The sequence below is a fragment of the Heterocephalus glaber genome, unplaced genomic scaffold (assembly GCF_053883595.1).
Source record: "Heterocephalus glaber isolate CG9 unplaced genomic scaffold, H.glaber_assembly_v1.0 deba00001610, whole genome shotgun sequence".
Taxonomy (NCBI): Eukaryota; Metazoa; Chordata; class Mammalia; order Rodentia; family Bathyergidae; genus Heterocephalus; species Heterocephalus glaber.
The window spans coordinates 28,811,875-28,833,060 of NW_028258381.1; the positions used below are offsets into that span (position 1 = coordinate 28,811,875).

The 21,186-nt window shown below is 40.7% G+C and overlaps 1 protein-coding gene across 3 annotated transcripts in view; it reads right to left on the minus strand.

The window, feature by feature from the left end:
• The window catches only part of Rala (RAS like proto-oncogene A), a 65,460-nt gene extending 44,409 nt beyond the window's left edge, over positions 1–21,051 (minus strand). For 2 of the 3 annotated variants that reach the window (XR_205037.4, XM_004840258.4), the window contains exon 1: positions 20,811–21,051. The gene's annotated coding sequence lies outside the window, so the exon portion shown is untranslated. The remainder of the gene's footprint in view (positions 1–20,810) is intronic. The other variant, XM_087196401.1, reaches the window with a different exon arrangement.
• Positions 21,052–21,186: the final 135 nt, after the last annotated feature.

Genomic DNA, 21,186 nt, shown 5'->3' on the forward strand with positions numbered 1-21,186 from the left:
AGTCAATTTTCAATCTTTGTTACACAGGATTTTTTGGTAGCAGGTGACCCAAGTGATCATTCCGTTTCTTCAAACATTTTCTTTGTTTGACTTCCAGGACATCACACTCAACCTGTTTTCTTTTTTCATAAACCTCTATGGTTGCTCCCTTCCTATCTGCCTCACTCTAAATGTTGACAGACTTAACTTTAGCTTGAACCTCTTGTTTTCTATCCATACTCATGCATCTCCTTCATGATTTCCCTCCATATAGAGTGTTTATGCTGCTTTAACACAAATCTAAGACTTGGGAATATATAAAAAACAGAAGTTCATTTTTTGCAGTGGGCTGGAAGCGGAAGATCAAGATGCCACAGGTTTGGTGAGGACTGTTCTCTGCTTCAGGGTGGCATCTTCTCACTGTGTCCTCCAGAGGGTACAGATGTTATGTGGTGGACAAGCACAAGAGCAAAAAGGGGCCGACATCAGTCCCTTCAGCCCTTTCCAGTCACTATCACGGCCTAATCACCTCCCAAAGACACAACTTCCTATTACTGTGCACTGGGGATTACATTTCAATATGAAGTTTGGAGGAGAAAAACATTCAAACCATACCACTGAGTATATCAACTATATGAGGAAGACACCCATATTTCTACTTCCAGATTCCACCTCTCTCTCAAACACCAGATTTATGTTCAATGGCCTACTTAACACCTAACACTGGGTGTCTAACACTAGGAACCTTTAACTTAACTGTCCAAACTCCAGCTGTCTACAGCTCAACCCTTAATTTCATTTACACCAGTGATGGTGTAAATTAGATGGTGATTAGAGCTTTCAATGCTAACAGCCCACTGCAGCACACATGCCACAGGTTTGCTACCACTGACCTACACCAACTTCCTCTCTTTTAGCTTTTCCTCTATCAGCAGGTGGAGCCACATTCTTCAAGCTGGTCAGGCCAAAACCCTTGGAGTCTTTCTGAACCTTTCTTTCATGGCCCATTTCATATTTGCTGGCAAATATGGGGGCTCTAACCTGATAGGAACTCGGCTGTTCTCACAGTCAAAGAAGCTCGAGTCCTCACTGTCACTGTGGATGGCTGCTGTTTTCTTCAGGGGAGCCCTGGTCTTCACCTTAACTGTTGCTTCCTGGCTCCAGGGCAGATCCCTCAGCCTGGTGGCACAGACCCTTCACTCCACTGGCACAGATGTTCCAGCTTCCACCACTGCCCATTGGGCCTTCCTGGTGCAGATCCTGGTGCAGACTTGCACTGGACATTGCCATGTGCTCTAGGCCTCTGGCTGGACTCATGGAGGCCACTGCTATGGGATCCACGCCCTTTGCTGGATTCTTCAAGTCTCTAATGCATGGACAGATCTCTTGCACTCCTCTGCGTTTGACTTTTTGGGTGAATATTATAAAACAATCCTATAAATTATATGTCCTGTATTAAATCTATTCCCTGGCAAACCCTGACTATAACACCTTAGATAGTTCCTGACACACATTAACTCCCTAAGAGATATTTATTCAACAAATAAGTTAACTATGAAAATAGGCAAAGAATATTTTCTAAGTTGATAGAAAACAAGCAAAGTGAATACGTTAACTGCTTTCTCATGTTCAGTGTTTTCTGATGATACACTACAGCACAAAGAGGCCTAAGATGTGAGGGAATGGGCCTACATTCCACTCCTGACCAGCCTCTAAAGATGCTGGGTTTTTGCTTACAAGCCTCTAAAAGACCATGGTTTTCAGATCTATAAAATGACAGGTCTGAACACAGAGCCCTGGACCCCTTTAAGATCTATAAAACTCCAAAATTCTGCATATGACCTCAGAAGTTTAGGTAATGGAGCAGCTTGTAAAGGTGTGTTGATAGTGAGTATACGCCTGACTTCCTGGAAAAAAGATCTTCCTATGTAGAAGTGTCACACCAGCTGATAAGCTGCTGCAACAAACACCTATTTAAGGGCTTACAATGTCTAAGGATTCACACTAGATACTTGAAAAACTTCTTCATCTTTGGCAAAACACAGAAAAGTAGGTAGAAATTTTCAGTCTTTCTGATGAGCCCCCAAAGTTATATGACACTGCCATAGCCCACAGGGGCTGTCAGAACAAGACTAAGTAGCTTCTGTACAACAGACATTTCTATAGTTTCGGAGGCTGGAAGTCCAAGACCAAGGTGCTGGCAATCAGGCGACTGGTAAAGGCCCATTTCCTCATACATGGATGTCTTCTCACCCTAACCTCCCACAGTGGGACGGGTACAGATATCTACGGTCTTTTTTAAAAATTAAAATGAGGGCACCAATCTCATACAGAGGCCTCTGATCTCGGGACCTAATTATCTCCCCCAATCTCCTAAATTCTATCATGTTCTATCACGTTAAGAATTAGGCGTTCAGGGCCAGGGATTTAGCTCAGTGGTACCACACCTGCCTCGCAAGCACAAGGTCCTGAGTTTGATCCACGGTACTGCCCCCCAAAAAGAATTAGGATTTCAACCCCTGTGTCAGGGGTGGGGCATTAACATCCAGTCCACTGCCAACATGTCCTAGGTCACACAGCTAATAAATATCTGAGCTGGAATTCAAATACAGAGCTGTGAATCTCCAAACTTACATTATCTGCACCACAATACCTCAAGTCTTGAGTTACAGGACACACATCTACTGGAATAGCCACAGATATTTAAGGAACCTTTTGATCAGACACAACCAATTCTACCTCTGGTATATTTACAAAAATCATTTTCATACCTGAGTAATTACAAAGGACAGTCCCACAATTCATATCAGAAGCTACAGCTAGATTTCCTACTAGAAAGAATCTACTTGTTAGTAAACAGAATACTTCTGTTACATTTTCTCAGTTATATTTCTCAACATAAACTAAGACATCCCTGTTTATTTTTAAAGAAAAGGAAGTTAAAATTTGTGGATGAATACCTTTTGCCTTCTAATATTTTATAATATTTATCAATAAACTGTACAGCAGGCATCAGACAGGTGAAAAATACAAGCTTCACAAGATCACACAAAGGATTATGCATCTTGCCTGCAAGTTCAAGCGTAAAACAGTATAAAACAGTGGAGTGGAGATGTGAATAGGGTCCATGTGTTTCCAGCTGCCACTGCTCATACCTACTTGAATATTCACATACAACTCAAACTTAAAATAATTAAGAACAAAAACAAACCCTCAATTATAATCCTTCCTCTCTTTCTCATTTTATTTAGGAGGCCACAACTGCCAGCACATCCCAGATTGGAAAGGGAGAAGCACGTACTGGCAACCACTTTCATCTCAAAACTACCTGCATGTGACTGACTGAAGGGGAGCATCCTTTCTGTGTCTGGTGCTCTCACTCCCTACACTACAAAAGATCTGTAAAATATATTTATGGATTGATATAGGAAAAACACAAAAGGGAACATTCCTTTTGTTCACCCTTAGCCCAACCGTTTCAATCTGACGGTTACAAAAAAGTACTCAGTTCTGAACCTAAATGATGCTATGCTACAATTATAAATGCATAGTTTAAACCAAAAGGTACTTCACACTTTTATGATTTAGGGAAGTTGTTGAAAAATCTGGTTACATCACACTTAGTCCAGTGACATAAGGAAACAGCAAAGTTACCATTTCACTCCAGAAAGAATGGCCATCATCAAGAAATCAACCAATAACAAATGCCAGTGAGGCTATGGGGAAAAAGGAATTCTTCTACATTGCAAATAGGAGTGTAAACTAGTACAGCCACTATGGAGATCAGTACAGATTCCTCAAAAAACTGAAAATAGAAATTCCAACTGACTCAGCTATTCCCCTCAAAGTTAAAGTCATCATATTACATCGATAAATGCATATTCGTATTTATAGAAGCACAATTTATAATAGCTAAATCTTGAAAACAACCTACATGCCCATGAACAGATGAGTAGATAAAGAAAATGTGATATTTAGGGCCGGGGATTTAGCTCAGTGGTTCCCCTGCCTGCTTTGCAAGCGCAAGGTCCCGAGTTCGATCCCCAGCACCAAAACAAACAAACAAAAACCCCCCAGAAAATGTATTTATATACAATGGAGTATTACTCTGCCACAAAGAAGGATAACCTGGAGTCATTAGTAGGAAAACGGATGCACCTTCAGACCATAATGTTAAGTGTAATAAATCAGACACACAGCTTAAATATTGCATGGTTTCTCTTATACAAAAAACTCAAATACAAATATAGGACAGAATAAAAGATAATACGAAGTAGAGAGATCTTTCTCAAATGGGAAAGAGAACAAGAGATGGGGGGAGAGAAGGAATAAGAAAAGAGAAAGAATCGCCGCCTGCCTTGCAAGTGGAAGGATCCGAGTTCGATCCCTGGTACCAAAAAAAAAAAAAAAAAAAGAGAAAGAAAAAAATGGAAATAGAGCTTCTGCAAATGGAAAGGAGAACAAGAGCTAGAGGGAGAAGGGAGGGTGGGAGGGGAAGCAGATGAAAAAAGAATCAAGATGTGTTATGTACAGATATAAACACCCCACAAAAAATATAATCACTGTGTACTGCAAATATGTATTAATCAAAAGCATAAAAGAGAAAAGAATCACTGAAGAGTAATTTACAAGCAGAATCTGAAATTTCTTACATTTTATATGAATTTTATATTCTGTATGATGTAACAAAATTTTTTAATATGAAGTTACTAAAATCTCACTAAGAGCATGGGTAAGTTTATTATTTTATAATCTCAAGGACAGCAATGCTCTGACAAGGGTAACTTCTAGGTTTTAAATAATTTTTAAAAACCCCCATGTATATTCTGGACTGTACTTTTTACCTAATCTTTTTGGTTGCAGAAAAAATTGTTATCTGTACCCAAGATTTAAAGATGTAATATAAGCCGGGTGTGGTGGCATACACCTGTAATTCCAGCACTCAGGAAGCTGAGGCAGGATGATCACTGTGAGTTCAAGGACAGCTTGGACTACAGAGTGAGACCCTGTCTCAAAACCAAACCAAACCAAACCAAACACAATGCCCCCGCCCCCAGATGCAATACATTTAGAAACAGTCTTAGCACCCAACCAGGCAGTGGGGGCTTTGCAGGAAAATGAGATGAAAAATGCAGTAATGTATTTCTTAAGTAATACAATCTTACTCTTTTACTTCCAAATCTAAAAAAAAGCAAAGCAAATGTTAACCAGATGGTTTAAAAGTATGCATCCACAAACATTCTTACATGAAAAATTATATCTTGCTTGCTAAGTATTCTCTTGGATACTGAAGGAACCGATAGCAGAAGAAATGGACCACAATGTCCTGTGACACATGAGAAGTCGAGCTAGGATAAAACTTAACAGGTCCAAGATGGAAAACCCTTGGTAATTCAACGCAGTTATAAGGAATGACAAATTATCCTCTCCAAATAATCACTGATGATAACCCCCTATTTGAGTATCCTTTTGAGTAACTTACTTTAGTATCCTCTTAACAGATACTTTAAAAGCTCATAAGCATGACAATTTCCCAACAAGACCATAATCAGTAAGAAATAAATAATTTAGGCACCAGATAAATAGTTTGTGCTATCAGTACTCAGAATAGTGTTTTTATTTTTAAACTATATTAAAAAATTTGATAACTGACCCACAAAAACAAAAATTGTACATATTAATGGGATACTTTGATATGTGTCTAAATTGCATAATGCTTAAATCAAGTTAAATATCTCCTGAAGCAGTTACCATTTTCATAATGAAAACTTTCAAAGCCCATTCATTCCTCTAGCTTTCTGAAACAGATACTATTGTTATCTATAGTCACTCCATGGGAAATAGCACATTGAGTTGTATTCTATTGTATTTGCGAGTTCCTCAATTTAACTGAACAATTCTTTTAAAAATTCTTGGTGACTCGAAATCAATGTGATCGATTATAATCCCAATCTTAGAGGCTATTACAGATTGAGGGCAGTTTTCCGGAGATTTGGGCCCTAGAATGTGGAACTCTCATTTCTTCACTCCTGTTCTGCAGTCTTTTTCTGTCTCTTGCGTCCTTCTTGTCATTGTCCCTCACTATTCACTGCTGCCTGCGCGCTAGTCTTCAGCAGCATCCTTCACCGGGAGAAAATGTGTGGCGTGTGCTACCCGGCTTACCGCTTGTCTTTCCTTTCTCACTGCTGAGACAAAACACCTGACACCCAAAGTTACAGGAGGAAAGGTTTATTTAGCTCACACTTTGTAGAGGTTTCAGGCCATAATTGGCTGGCTCCAAGGCAGCGGGGCACATGGCAGAGGGGCAACAGTTCACGGTGGCGGAGGACAGCCAAAGCAACAAGGGCCCTTAACAGCATCTTTCTGCCCCTTTTATCTTATCCAGACTACTTAGGGCGGGTGCCACTCACACCCTTCATCCTAGCACCGTGCAGTCTACCACTACACCATGAATTAATTCCAGCGGCACATACTCTAGATCCAGCCACCTCCAAAAAGTCCCACCTCATTTGCATGAGGCTTTTGGGGGACATCTAGACACAGGCCATGACACTGCCGCAAGGCACGAAGAGTGAGCAAGGAGGCTGTGGGTGATGGTCTAATTATTCGCCTGAGCGTCTGAAACATAACAGCCTTCAGTGCCTTGGCATTTCTACTTTGGATGTTCAAAAGCAGTTGTTTGCTTCTTATTTTTTGGTTTTAAACTTCCTGATTCTTAATGGTGTGGTCTTTAGTTCACTTTCTCCTTCACAGAGTTTGGTGGATAACTAAATGGAAATAATGAATCTGAAATTGTTCCTGTCCAGCCACCCACAGAAGGAAATCTACATGTTCTAGTAATATGATTTCTCCTCCCTTGTCAAGTGTCTCCTGTTTAAGCTGTAAATGTGATCTCCAAGGAAATTATACAGCTGTATAATTGTTTTAAGTTTGTGTCCGGGATGGTTAGGAACTAACTGAAGAAATGAAAGATGTGTGACTTGAAATGCAGACCATGCAGGAAGCGAGGACAGCTTTGTGACTGCCAGCTTCTCCAGTCTAAAGAAAAGTAGATGTTAGGTGACTACGCTCAATGCTGTCACCACATGTACTGTTTAGCAAGTATTCAAAAGTATGTGTGCTAAGTGTTGTTCCAGGTGGCAAAACAAAGAACAAAGAGAAGCTGTAAGATAATATGTTCCGGTTCAAAATGAGGACAGATGTTAAAACAGCCAAAAATCAAGCAGATTTCTATAGCATTACTACTACAAGTGTGTGAGAATGGCTAGCAGCTAAATTGTTTTGAGGGGATTTTTGTAAACAGTGTGAATGAAAAAAATCAGAATATATCACCCCAAAATAGGCCTTTGATATAAAAATGATTTTGAACTAAAGGTAACTGAGAGGTAGCGAACCAAGGAACAGCTGTCTTTATCCTCCCCCTCTTTTTCCTACAGAACACAAATTCTCCTGCACTGGAGACAGCTCTGGACTCTGCCAGAGGAATCTACAAGCAACCTTACTCCACCAGGGCTGGGGATTTAGCTCAGTGGCACCACGCCTGCCTCGCAAGTGCAAGGTCATGAGTTCGATCCCTGGTGGGTGGGTGGGGGGATCTTACTCTACCAGTTTCCTCCAGTACAGTTATCTTCCAACAGTTTCCTGCCTATCCTTTCTCTGGTCCTGTCTTCACAAATTTACTGTTCTCTGTTGAAGACTCTGTATAAGCCACAGTTCCAAGTGTGGCCTTGAATTTCTTTTCATTGTGGTTCTCCTGCATAATGTGTGCTGTACACATTCATAAACCTGTTGAGTTCTTCTCTTGTTAATCTGTTGTTTGTTACAGGAGTTCATCCCAACTAAGCACTTTGCTGGGTAGAGGCGAGCTTCAGCCTCTCCCACAGGTGGAAGAAGATACCCGATACCCTCTTAAGGTCCTGTCCCACTGTCACAGATCTATTTCATACAGACGATCCAAAACCACAAGTTTTTATTTCTGTATTTAGCTTTCATGCTGAAAATAAATCCCGAAGGGTACAATATGAAAGAAATTTAAAATCCACACAGTATCCAAAGTTATTTATTCAATGACATGAACAAATACCAGTTGTATCTATCAAGAGTTTAGATAAGACGCTCTTCAAGTGAAAAGTAATCATTTCCTTTTTTGAGCAGGATAATCACAGCACCATCACCATACATGTCACACACCCAATGTCATCAAAAGGAACTAGGAACTATCTTTAAAAAAAAATCATTTCAAAGATGAATCACATAACATATGGACACTGACAGAACTTGAGAATCTGAGTTAAGAATCCGAATGTGTGTGTGGGGGGGGAGCAAACTAATTATAAAAAAATTGATTTCAGCAATCTGTAGGAATGTAAGAACTCCAAGACAGTTGGCTATAGCACTCACTCACAGAGCTGATAGAAGAACAGCATGAAAAGTGGGAGTGAGGTTCAAACCACAAGCATCAAGTTGCTGTTGATCACTGTTAATATAGGTTCCCTCCTCTCCTTGGGAGGTGGGAAGAGTGTATGCTGTAGCTTAAACCAGGTATCACATGTAAAGTTTAGATTTAAAAAAGGAGAGTGCTGCTAGGAGGGTCTGATTTAGAGTCGAAATTAACCTGATAATGAACATTGATTTTTTTTCAAACACTCCAGATGACCACCTCTTCACTACTTGATATAATCTCATAAAAGAGTTCTCCCAATACCCAATACTCGTAAAGCAGCAGACACGTCTGTCTACCCAGCACGCTTTCCTCTTGAGGGAACTGTATCCCTTGCTGTTACAATAGGACTACATCAGGATGTGCCCACAGGATAAGGCTCTTGCTGCCCAGGACTCCAACCCTGGGGTTCTTCTCTAGGACTACTGAGGAAAAGTGGCTCTTCCTGCAGAGCGGGAAGAACTGAATCCAGAGATGACGGTGGGCATCTTGTCAATCACACAAAGAGGCTGCTGTGAAGATGAAGAAGGGAGCAGAGGAAGGGAGAGAAAAGAAACTGTCTGGCTAAACTGATTTCTGCCCCTTGCAAATGAAAGTGCCTCAGTACCCACAAATCTACATTCACCTCTTGTGGTCCAGACAGAAGAGTTCTTCATGGCTTAACGGTGAAGATGAAGGTATCGATTCTCACCTCTAATCACTAACTCTCCTTCAACACGAGATATGCAGAGGAATTAAGAAGAGTTAGAATTTAGTCCAACCATCCCAAAACACAGCATAGCAAATTAGAAAGCATCACATAAGGCTCACAGTTAAAATCATTACCCAAAACAACAGCACTTTCGGTGAGAAAACATTTGCCAATCACATAGATCTGATGAAGGACTTGTCTCTGGAATATACAAAGGACACTTACAACTGGGTAGCAAAAAGATAATCAACTCAATCAGAAAGAAATGAGAAAGTTTTGAGTGGACATTACCACAAAAATTACATGACTAGATGATAAGCATGTGAAAAGATGCAGCAAACCACCTGTTATTGGGGAAATGTTAATTAAAACTGCCATGAGATGCCATTCCACACCCATGAGAACGGCTCCGATATAACACAATGACAATAACAGACTGTCAACAACAATTGGTAAAGATGTTAAGAAACAGGACCCCTTAGACACTGCTGCTAGGAATGCAAACTAACGTGCATTTAATTCGGAAAACAGTTTGGTGGCTTCGTAAAAAGAGATAAACCTAAATATACCTTAGAACCCAGCAATTACATTCCTGGGTATATACCCATGCGAAATGAAACATATGTTCACATAAAGACTTGTACATGATTGTTCAGAGGAAGATTATTTGTAATAAACAAAAATGTGACACAATCTAAGTGCCCATCAATGGGTAAGCAAAAATGTAGTATGGCCAAACAAATGGAATAGTACTCAGCAATGAAAAGGAAGATACTGAGATGCTATGACATGAACAGAGCAGAAAAATGTTATGCCAAACAGAAGAAGCCAAACACAAAAGATGACATATTACATAACTCCATTTATGTGTACCATCCAGAAAATGCAAATCTCTGGAGACAGAACATAAACTAATAGTGGCCTGGTGTGAGGGCCATGGGGTGGGACTGGGGATTAACTATAAATAGACACAAAGGGTCTTACCTAGGTTGGAAAACTAGTTTAAATGTTTTCAAACTACATTATGGTGCTGTTACACAACTGAGGAGTTACTAAAAATGACTGTAAACTGAAAAATGTATGTATTTATGATATATAAATTATATCTCAAAAAAGTTCAGTAGGGGCTGGGGGTCTAGCTCCGTGCCAGGATACCTGACTTACACCTGTGAGGGCCTGGGCTCCCTCCCCAGCAACATCCCCACCTGCTTATCCACCAAAGGAAATCATAATGAATTTCATTTTTTAAAAAATGAACAGGCTAAAGAAGACATAATAAACAAAAAGAAACCACAAACTTACATTTTGGATCAAGGGAAAAATAACTATTAAAAACATCAGGAGACAACTGGGGGAAAAAACCCCTGCCATTTAGATGAAAGACTAGTTAGTATTATGGAATTATTACTAATTTTTTTTAGGGTTTACAATAATATGGTTATTCTTAGAAGATGCAAGAACACGGCTGAAGTTTCTCTAACTTACTTTCAAATAACTCAAAAAATAAGAGCATCCATCCTTAGAAATAAAAAGCAAATGAGGCCAAATAATAACAGGTGATAGGTGAACATAGGTGCAAGCATTCACAGAAGTACTGCTCTTCTAACATTTCTAAAGGTTTGAAATGTTTCAAAGCAAAAAGCTGGAAGGAAATAGCACTGTCATTTTAGACTGTAACCAGAAATGAAATAAATCAGCAAGGCAGTTCTCTGGATGCCAGAAAGGGCCCATAGTTAATTATACTATCATCTTGGTTTATGACTGCATTAACATACAAAAACTAACATAGAGAACAATTGAGAACCAGAAATATGAAATAATTATGCAGCCAGGCATGATGGCACATGTCTGTGATCCTAACACTCTGGGAGGCTGAGGCAGGATCCTACCCTGGGCAACTTAATGACTTAGTAAGACCCCAACTAAAAAGGCGGGGAGGGGTGTTGGGGGATGTTAGCTCAATGTGAAGACCCTGGATTCACACCCTGGTACTATGCAGGTGGTGGTGGTGGTACAAATCTAACAAGTTAAAGCCTTACAAAAATGTTCTTGGTAACAAATACTTTTTGAAATGGCATTTAAGTCAGAGCAACATAGTTATTAATTGACACTGAAATCTTTAGTTTATAGATGTGACCAAAAAACACTGTTGAATGACAGTCAATAAATATTCCCATCTGAATGAATATCCATCCCATGTATTTCTTGGCCTACATTAACATCGAATTAGATCTTATATACAAAAGTGCTAAGCTTTAAAAAAACTTTTAAAAATTCAATCACACTTTGTACTAGGATGTATATAGAATAAAATCTAGTATTTCTGGTTACTCTAATTTTCTTATGTTTTATAATACTATGGTTATGCAAGAGAATGTTTTTATTCTCAGAAGATGTAAGCTGAAGAACACAGCTAAAGTTTCTCCAACTTTGGCCTCTAATGAGGGCTTTGTAATTTTGTAGTCAACACTACACTAACAATTCACTTGAAGACAGTGTCAGTCATGTTCATTATGAATAATTCCTTTTCATTGCTCTTGAGACATTTTGTCTTACTGTTATGCCACAAGTTCTAATACTGTATTTTTAACAATTTGAAGTTTTAATAGCTTGAAACTCATCAAACATGATAATGTAAAACAAATCTTGTTAATGCATCAGAAAGAAAATTCACCCAGAAGTTCAAACAAAATCACATATATACCTTTCATAATAAAGAAACATTCTAGGCAGGGAACCTCATATTAAGTTACTTAAGAAAAAGACATGACATGCTAAGATAACAGATTATTTCATACACACAAGACATTTTAGACAAAATATTCCAGCAGATGAAAGAAGACAGAAATAATAGCTACTAGAATGGCTATATATATATATATATATATATATATATAAAAGATGGACAATAACAAGTGTTGAAGATGTGGGAAAATTGGGAAGGATCATACACTGCTAGATTTTCCACATTTTCACTAAATTGTGCGGCCACTTTAGAAAACAGTTTGCCAGCTCCTCAAAATGTTAAACACAGTTACCATCTGACTCATCAATTCCACCCCTCGGTATACGCTCAAGAGAAATGGAAACATGTCCATGCCAAAGCATGGGCAGCAGTGTCTGTGGGAGCATTACTCAATACAAAAAGCTGAAAAGCAGATACACCCAAAAGTCCATCAGCTGATGCATGGATGAAATGTGGCCTGTCCACATGATGGTACATTATTCAGCTATAAAACAGAATGACGTATTCATACCTGCTACAACATGCATGAACCTTAAAAACATGCTAAATGAAAGAAGCCAGACACAAATGATCACATATTCTATGATTCTATTTATGAAATTCCAAAATTTCCAGAACAGGCAAATTTGTAGATAGGAAGCTAGTTAATAATTGTTATGCTGAGGGGGCAGGAAAAATCTGGGCTCATGGCTAATGAGCACAAATTTCTTTCAGGGGGTTAATGAGTGTGAATCAGACAGTGGTGGTGGCTGTACAACTCTGTTATTACACTAAAAACCAATGAACTGCATACTTATAAGAGGGTGCATTTTATAGTATGTGAAGTGTATCTTAACAAATCTGTTATTAAAAAGAAAAATCAGCCCCTGCATTAGGGGTAGCGATAGGAGCGGGGGAGGGGGGGAGCAAAAGACATAAAAAGATAATTCCCAGAAAAAGAAATAAAAATGACCAGTGAATGCACCAGAAGTCTCAACAGTTATAACCAGATAAACATAAGCTTTAAAACAGACAGGATTTGGTTTTATGAACTAAACCAAAGCAATGGATAAGAGCTAATGATCATTTTTATTTTATTCTTAAGGACCAAGAAAGCTACTAAAACCCACAAGCATTAAATAAGAATAAATGAAGTGACAGACACAGAGAACTGTCCTACTTGTGGTATGTAAACATGAAAAACAAGGAGACCTTGGAGAGTAAGAGGGTGGGGGTATGTCCCCAGGTATCCAAGCATAAAGTGAAGAGGGCTTGTGTCCCACAGAGCCAAGGCTTCAGAGGATGGGGGTTTTCTTTCACAGATTAAATTAGGAAGATGTGCAGAGGCAGATTTCTTTCGGACTAAAAGGGCAGAGGGAAAAGGAATGAGAGAAAAAGAGCAAACAAAAGATCACTCTCTAAGCTCTGCCATCAGGTAGGAGCACATTCCAGAGGGTAAGATCTGAGGGTCTCCAAGGCAGGGAATCCCCCCACCCAAGAGGTCACAGAACATGTGAGGAAGGGCAGATGGCAGTGGACTAAGATACTTGCTTGAGAGCAAGTGTTCATCAGTCTCCAGGCAGGATAAGATATCAACACTCCACCTGCCAGCACTCAGAAGACCACAGGTCACAAACCAAGCACTGCAGTAAGTTCCAGGGAGGTGCTCCTCAGCATAAAGGAAGAAATTAACAAATGGCCTACCACCCCGGACTTCTGGGAGAGGAAAGATTGAGACTGACAGAGGAAGACAAGAGATGTGGACAGACTTCACACATAGACCTAGATCGCTCTGAAATGCTAAGAATCCTCAGGAAATATGCTACTTGAACTTTCTGCATGGAGTCGATGGCAATAAAGTGAAGATATTCTCCAGAATTAGGAAGACTAAGCACTGCCATGGATGGAATGTGGACAGGATGCAGAGCCAACACCTAATTTCACACCAACATGTCTTTCTGGCCAGAGCGCTGGATCTACAAGACAAATTCTGGAGAAACAACTGCCTCAAAACCAGATGATCCAGGCCCTAAAAAACTGTCTAAAACCACCCCGTACCCATGTACTCTAGGGCTAGGCCAACCCGCTGAAGGAAGCCACTTAATCACACACCTGGCCTGCCATATCACCTAGAGACCCAAGGACCCATGACAGAACTGGGGCAACGCAAAGTAAGCCTAATTCATGTGAAAAGCCCAGAACCCACTCAAGACTGGGAATGCCTAGAAGAGAAGTTCCAGATTTCCACAGACCTAGGAGGTTAAAGGAGCTTACATTGTGGCATCCATGACTGGCTAGGTGAAGACAATGACGTCCAGAAGAACACTCAGGACAGCTGTACAAACTGGGAAACCACAGAACATTCCTTATCTTGTTAATCACTGTATTTTGCTACACCCCACTAGGAAAGTCAACCTGTCCTGCCTCTCACCACATCCATCTCCACGAAAGAGACAGTACAGGGGGCCGGGGATTTAGCTCAGTGGTTGCGCGGCTTGCTGCGCAAGCGCAAAGACCCGAGTTCGATCCCCGGTACCAAAAAAAAAAAAGAGACAGTACAGGACTGCAATCTTTGAAAAGCACATCCATAGCTAAGTTGATATCTATGTTCAAATGTATGCATTTGTATATCCGTAAAGAAGATAATACAAAGAAGCAACAGGTATCTTCATTATAGATACTGTTACACTACTACTTAACATTGTTCTAGAGTATAGTCAATGCAATTAGAAAAGATAAACAGAGCCATAAACACTGAAAAGAAGGAGAAATAACCTCTATTTACTGATGACAGGATAATACCAAGAAAGCTCAATTAAAGTAAGAATTTGGCAAGGTAGCAGGAAAACATGCAGAAATCAATAATATTCATCTAATGAATAAAAAGTTAAAAGACATAATTGATAATAAAACTAGAATAGCAACAAAAAGATAAAGTACTCAGGCATAAACTTAAGAAATTTTCAAAACTTATATGAAGAAAACTATACACATAAGTAGACCTAAAGAAAGACATCGCTTCTTTAGATTAAGATGTCTCAATATCATCAAGATGTCAGTTCTCCCTAAATTAAATCTTAAGTTTAATGCAGTCACAATAAAAATAGCAATGAGTTTTTTTAAACAGATAAATGGGTTCTAACGTTCACACAGACAAAGACAGTAAGCAAGAAAAGCAAGGAAAACACTGAAGAGGAACCATTACAATAGGGGACTACTCTCATCTGATAACATACTACAAAGCCTCTAGGTAATAAAACACCACAAAACCTCTACAATTAAAACAGTGGTACAAGGACATGAATGGTCAGACAATGCAACAGAATAACATACACCAAACTACATACAGCATGTGACAAATGGAGGAAAGTTTTTTTTAAAAAAATAAATGACACTGGGATAACTGGGCAGCTATTTGGAAAAAATATGATAAATTAGATTCATTCCTCACACAAAAATATGCTCCAAATGGAAACAGGAAAAATAAACTACATGAGTATCAGAAGAAAGCATGTGTGAACTGTTCTATAACCTGAAGGCAGGGAAAGACTTTCTAAGACTAGAACTGAAAATGAAATAAATTTAAGGTTAATACATTTGACTATGCAAAACATACTTTTTGCATGGCAAAAACAACATAAACAATGCCAAAAGATCACTAGGCAAAATATTTATAAGATATGTTAAATAGCTAATATTCTTAAATACAAAAAAACTGAAAAGTTGAGAGGGAAAAAAGACCAAAAAAGTCATACTAGGAAGTGTGCAAACAACATTAACAATTAAGAAAAAGAAATAGTAAAATGGACCTTAACATATGAAAAAATGTTTAATTTGCTTGTGATAAGAAAAATACAAATGAAAACTACACTGAGATATCAATTCTTACCCATTAGTTCGTCAAAAATTAAAAAGCTGATAGTAAATTCACCGGTAAGATTGTGGGAAACAGGAACTCATATATTGCTGGAGAGAATGCAAAACAGTACAACCCCACAGGGAAAAGAATTTGGCAACATCTAACAAATCTATCCATGAATTTGGCCTGAAGATACATTTCCAACAATACAAAGATACACTAATGCAAAGTTTCAAATTACAACCTATCTGTAATTGGAAATTATTTAAGTTTCCAGGTTGGACATTGGCTGGAAAAAAAATCATGGTACATACAATGAAGTACTCTGCAGTTAAAAATGAAAGTTATTTAGCTGGGTGTGGTGGTATATGTATGTAATTTCCAGTACTCTGGGAGGCAAAGGAGGAAGATTAGAAGTTTGAGCTCAATATGGGCAACCTGATAAAGCCCTGTATCAAAAATTTTTTAAAAGGCAAGAAATGTAGCTCAGTGTAAAGATCCTGGGTTCAATCTCCAATATTTTTGTTTCTTTTCTTTTTTTTTTTTCCTCTACCAGGGATTGAACTCCAGACCTTGCACTTGCAAGACAGGCACCAGAACCACTGAGCTAAATCCCTGGCCCAATCTCCAATAGTTTTTTTTTTAAGTTATTTAGTTTATGTGTATTATTTCTCAAAAAGCTACTAAGATGTTAAATAATAAATTATTTGGACTAGCTACTTAATAAATTAAACTGTCAGGTGTTTTGACCTATAGATGAAAAAATTACTGATATAATAAGAGTGCCAAGAGCTGAGAAAGTTGGGGAAGTTCTGGTAAAGGCCTGTGAAGGCATTTAACAGAGGAGCTGAGAGAGGAGGGAGAGGGTGTGTCTGTCTGTGTAGTTCCAAGGTAGCTACGGAGTGAGGTAAACCAAATTTACAATAGACACTCTCTTACAATGAAAGCACTCTCCTTAGTGTAGTAAGTACTGGAACTGAAGACATAATAGCACACGAGAAGCACCTAGCCCAGACTTGAAGCGAAGAATTTTTTTCTTTCTCTTCTCTTTTTCCTTTTTTTTTTAAGGGATGAGTCCAAAGAAAAGACCTAATTGAGATATGGTTTTCTAAGAGGCATAATTTGAACTGAGTCTGAAGGCCCAGCAGGAGTGGTAGACTGGGAGAAGGAGGAGTGGCTAGCACTGCCGGAAGCGGAAATGGGAGAAGGAATAAACACTAACATTCCAAGCTCTCAGCACTGCTGGAACTGAGTACCATGGAAGAAAGAGGAAGCCAGACAGCTGGTTAGGTAAGGAGTACATGTGTAAGGTTTTGTATACGATAAGAATAAAAGGAGTTTGATTTTACCAAAATGGGCAAAAAGGAGGCACAAGAAGCTTTTAAGCAGATGAGTATCACGATTGTTCTAACTACGAGTGAGGAAAAGATTAGAAAGGCCAGCCACGGGACAGAAGGCAGTTGTAGTATTCCAGAATAGGCGTTGGCAGGAAAACACTTGCAATTCTGTGTGGCAATGTCCACTCTCAGTGGATTACTACGCTAGCTACTGAACTGCATTAAAAAAATAGAGATCCTGTGGCTTCCATGGCCATGACCATGATCTTTGTGGAATGTGGGAATCTCTGTCCCATCTTCACAATGAATCTGGGAGTAGAAGTCATGTCATAATCTCACTGTGTTCTACTGTCCATAATGACATTGTCAAACCTTGATACTTAGTTTCAAGAAGCAGGTTTGGCAATGAAATTGGATTCCAGGCTGTAAAGAGATTACCTGGGTCAAGTACTTTGTCTACTGCATCTAATACAGGACACTAGCTGTGAAGGCCTTTAAGAAAAGTATCATAATATTTGTGGCAGCTTGCTTTTTTAGGCTTGTACAGACTACTCTGTTGACTTTGGGGAAACAAGTCTTCACCGTCACTTATAATTAAATCAAGGATGCAAATTCTCTTCTAAAATTTACTCACACAGTTTTAGGAAAGTGTCTAAGAATTAAAGAAAAAAAAGAACAGTTTCTTATGGAGACTAGAGAATGAGCTGTATTATACTTAGAATTGGATCTTTTTTTTTTCAAACCAAGAGTCGAACACATTCTTCAAATTAAGCCTATGAAAAAGTGTATTTTTTAAAAATCCCACAGACTTAGAAGGAATAGAGCATTCTCCTAGCACTGAATAGTAATGAGACCATTAACAAGAGTTCTGCAACCCTCAAGTCCCCACGCTAAACCCAGAGAAAAATGATTTATGGCTGGAGTGGGAAGAACAGGCCTGGCACACCTCTGCTACTGAATCTGCAGGCACACTGGAGATAAAGAGGAGAGCAGCTGCCGTCGGAGGCCACCTGACCAGAGTCACTGGTGACCCAGGCCACACATGATGACCAAGAGTGCTCAGATCAGTGTCTTCACTTTCCTCAGGTTCAGCTCAATCAGAATTATCTTTTCCTCCCTTTTAGGGATAACAGCAACCCTCAGTGCTCTCAGAAATCCTTATCTTATTTTCAAAACCAGGTTCTACTACACACTAGCTAGGGGGCTGAGTCTCTGGCAAATAACTGCAGTGTGCGTTAGTAAAGTATGGGAAAAGTCTACATCTTGCAGAGGTATATGGAGATTAGAAATAATGTAAGTAAAGCTCTAATCATAATGCTTGGCAGGAAATCAATAGATGAGAAGTATTATTTATTACCAAGGGGGTTATTGAATTAAAGAAGGGACTAATATCTATACAGTGATCATGTTGCTTAGACATGAAACTGCAGGCTTTCTTCTCCTTTGTCTTAGAATTCAAACATTTTATAAAACATTGAAAATCATGAACTGTCTCCCTGTGTCTTTGAAAACCATATTTTTCCTCATTAACATTCACAGCTTCTTATTCCAGTACTTTAAAAGTGATTTGCCCTTGACATTCATTTATTAAAAAAACACAAGTGTGTATTCCACTGAGAGATGCATAAGAAGGGATACCGAAGCCAGGGATGGTGGCCCACACCTGTAATACCAGCACTCTGGGAGTCTAGAGCAGGAGCTCAAGTTCAAGCCCAGGCTGGGCCACTAAGCAACTTAGCCAGACCCTGTCCAGGAAAAAAAAAAAAAAAGCCCTGGGTTCAATCCCCAAGTACCACCACCACTAAAACAAAACAAAACAAACAACAAAAATGAGGCTGGGATGTTTATTTATGTTCTGTACAAAGTGAGTGGGCTTGGAAAAACCAATGCAGGAGCACCATTAGATACATAGGCAGGAAAGAAGAGGCTAGCATTTTGTTCTGATTTGGGCCTCCCTGAAGTGAAAATAATACAACTATCTATAAATACAAATCTTCCTGCATAAACTGTCAATAAGATTCTACCCTGTAGTTAGCCTTTTTTCCCTCCTTTTATGAAAGCCCAGCAAAAAAAAAAAAAAAAAAAAAAAAAAAAAGAGTGTTGTAATGAAGTAATACAGATGGCTGCACACTCAGCAGACACTAGAGAACAGCATCTGGATCTTGGGACAGAAATGCGAAAGTGGCTCCTGGTAAATCTTATCAAGGTCACATCAGATGGCAGGGGACTTCAGGCATCTGGGAAGGAGCCACTAGAAGCAATCCTGTGATGCACCATGTTTCCCACACAGTATTAACTCCCCATTTCCTCCTTTTCATTAAAACAGGGTAGTTATCTACTCCAAACAAAAATGTAATGCCTTATCACCAGGAAATCTCTTCCTCCTAACCCTGGATATGCTCAAACTGTAATCGTTGAACCCTGGAATACAAGTTTTTGCACTCCTCAACTGCAATGCCTCAAATAAAATTTTAATCTTTCAGGGAAGGGTAGAGTTTTGGAAATTGTTCTTTAACTCCGCTGAAGAACAGGAAGACAAAGCAAAATTGTACGTGCCAAGAACCTCAACCAACCAAACAAACAAACACCTTAGGTCAACAAAAGAAAGGACACTTTTAGAAGACCACAGTGAAATCATCTACACGTTCATTCATTCATTCATTCATTCTGTCCAAAAAATGTGTGAAAAGCTTCTGTGTTTTAGGGACACTGCATCGAAACACAAGACATGGCTCCTGCCCTGGAAAAATTCAAGGTCTAAAAACAACATTCTTTATTAATGGAGACAGAAAAACCTAAGCTAATCAGACACATTAACATACATAAGCTAAATGGAATGCCTTCTACTGTGAGTTTACTTACTAAATTTGCTATCCTATTTTTGGAACGATTATTAAAGTTGCAATTTACTTTCGTGGAAAGAATGAACTTAGGACACACGTTTTATAAAGGTTTTTCCTCGCACACATCAAACTACTGTATTTGACAGCTAGGGCGTGGCACTGGAGTTCTCATAATCTCAATGACACTCATCCGAGCTCTCACAAGTGTGGACATTCAAGTTTCCAAGCAAAGGCCAGGGAAATCCCTAATTCCCCCTAAACCTCGAAACAACGCTGCCACCTAGGCGCGCAAGCACCCCCGCCCACTTCCCCACACAAGTGTCCAGGCTCGGGCGCACAAATCTCACCTTCCACTTCTGGAAACCACTGAAGAAATGCCCCCACCCAGACATCTCCATTCCTCTCCTCGTTTCCGAGGCTGGGTCACCCTAACAGACAAGAGGCTCGAGCTCTGCAGCTCAAGGCCAGCTGTTCAGTTCAGTGCGGGGCGTCTCCTGACTTCGGTCCCCAAAGTCGTACCTGGGATTGGCACACAAGTCCCGGCGGAGGCTCCAGCACAGGCGAGGGGTGCAAAGGTAGGAAGGGACGGAGAGAGGGGTGGAGGAGGGAGCGGGGACTGCGGCGGCGGAGGCAGGGAATCCCCAAGTCGCCGGCACCGCCCGGGCGGGGACCTCAGCGCCTCCGGCTGGAGATGCGGGTTGACCTTCCGGAAGCCGCCCCAAGGGGCTGGGGGCGCGGGGACCTCGCTCCCAGGGCGCACTAGCCGCACAGCCGCGAACGCGACGCCTGAGTCCCAGCGTCCGGTGTTCGTCCCGCAGCCCAGCCCGAGAGGTGCAATCTGGGCGCCAGGACGCCGCGCCAGGGGCCTCGGCGGCCGCCACCTGAACACACCCCCGCCGCTGCCCCAGCCCTCCTGGCCCCGCGGGCATCACTCACCTGCGCGGCAAGCCGGTCCGCCGCCCGCGGGCTCCCGAAGCTGCGGCTGTGCTGCCTCTGGCCAGAGGCTCCGCGGCCTTTGTCGCCTGGGAAGCTCCCTGCCGAAAGCGGCAGGAGGAGGAGTCCGACGGGCGGCGGCGGAGGCTGGGCGGCTGGAGGAGGATAAGGCGGAGGATTCGGAGCTCCGCTCAGGAGAGAGCCACCCTCCTCCCGGCCGCTCTGCAGCAGCCGCCGCCTATCACTTCCGGGGAGCCGGGAAGCGGGGCGGGGCCTACGGGGAGTATTTCCGGTCCGCGGTAGCAGAGCAGAGTGATGGCGGCCGGGGATGGAGAACAAAGGCTTTGGAGGGCGCGGGCTTGCCTGCCTCCGCCCCCTG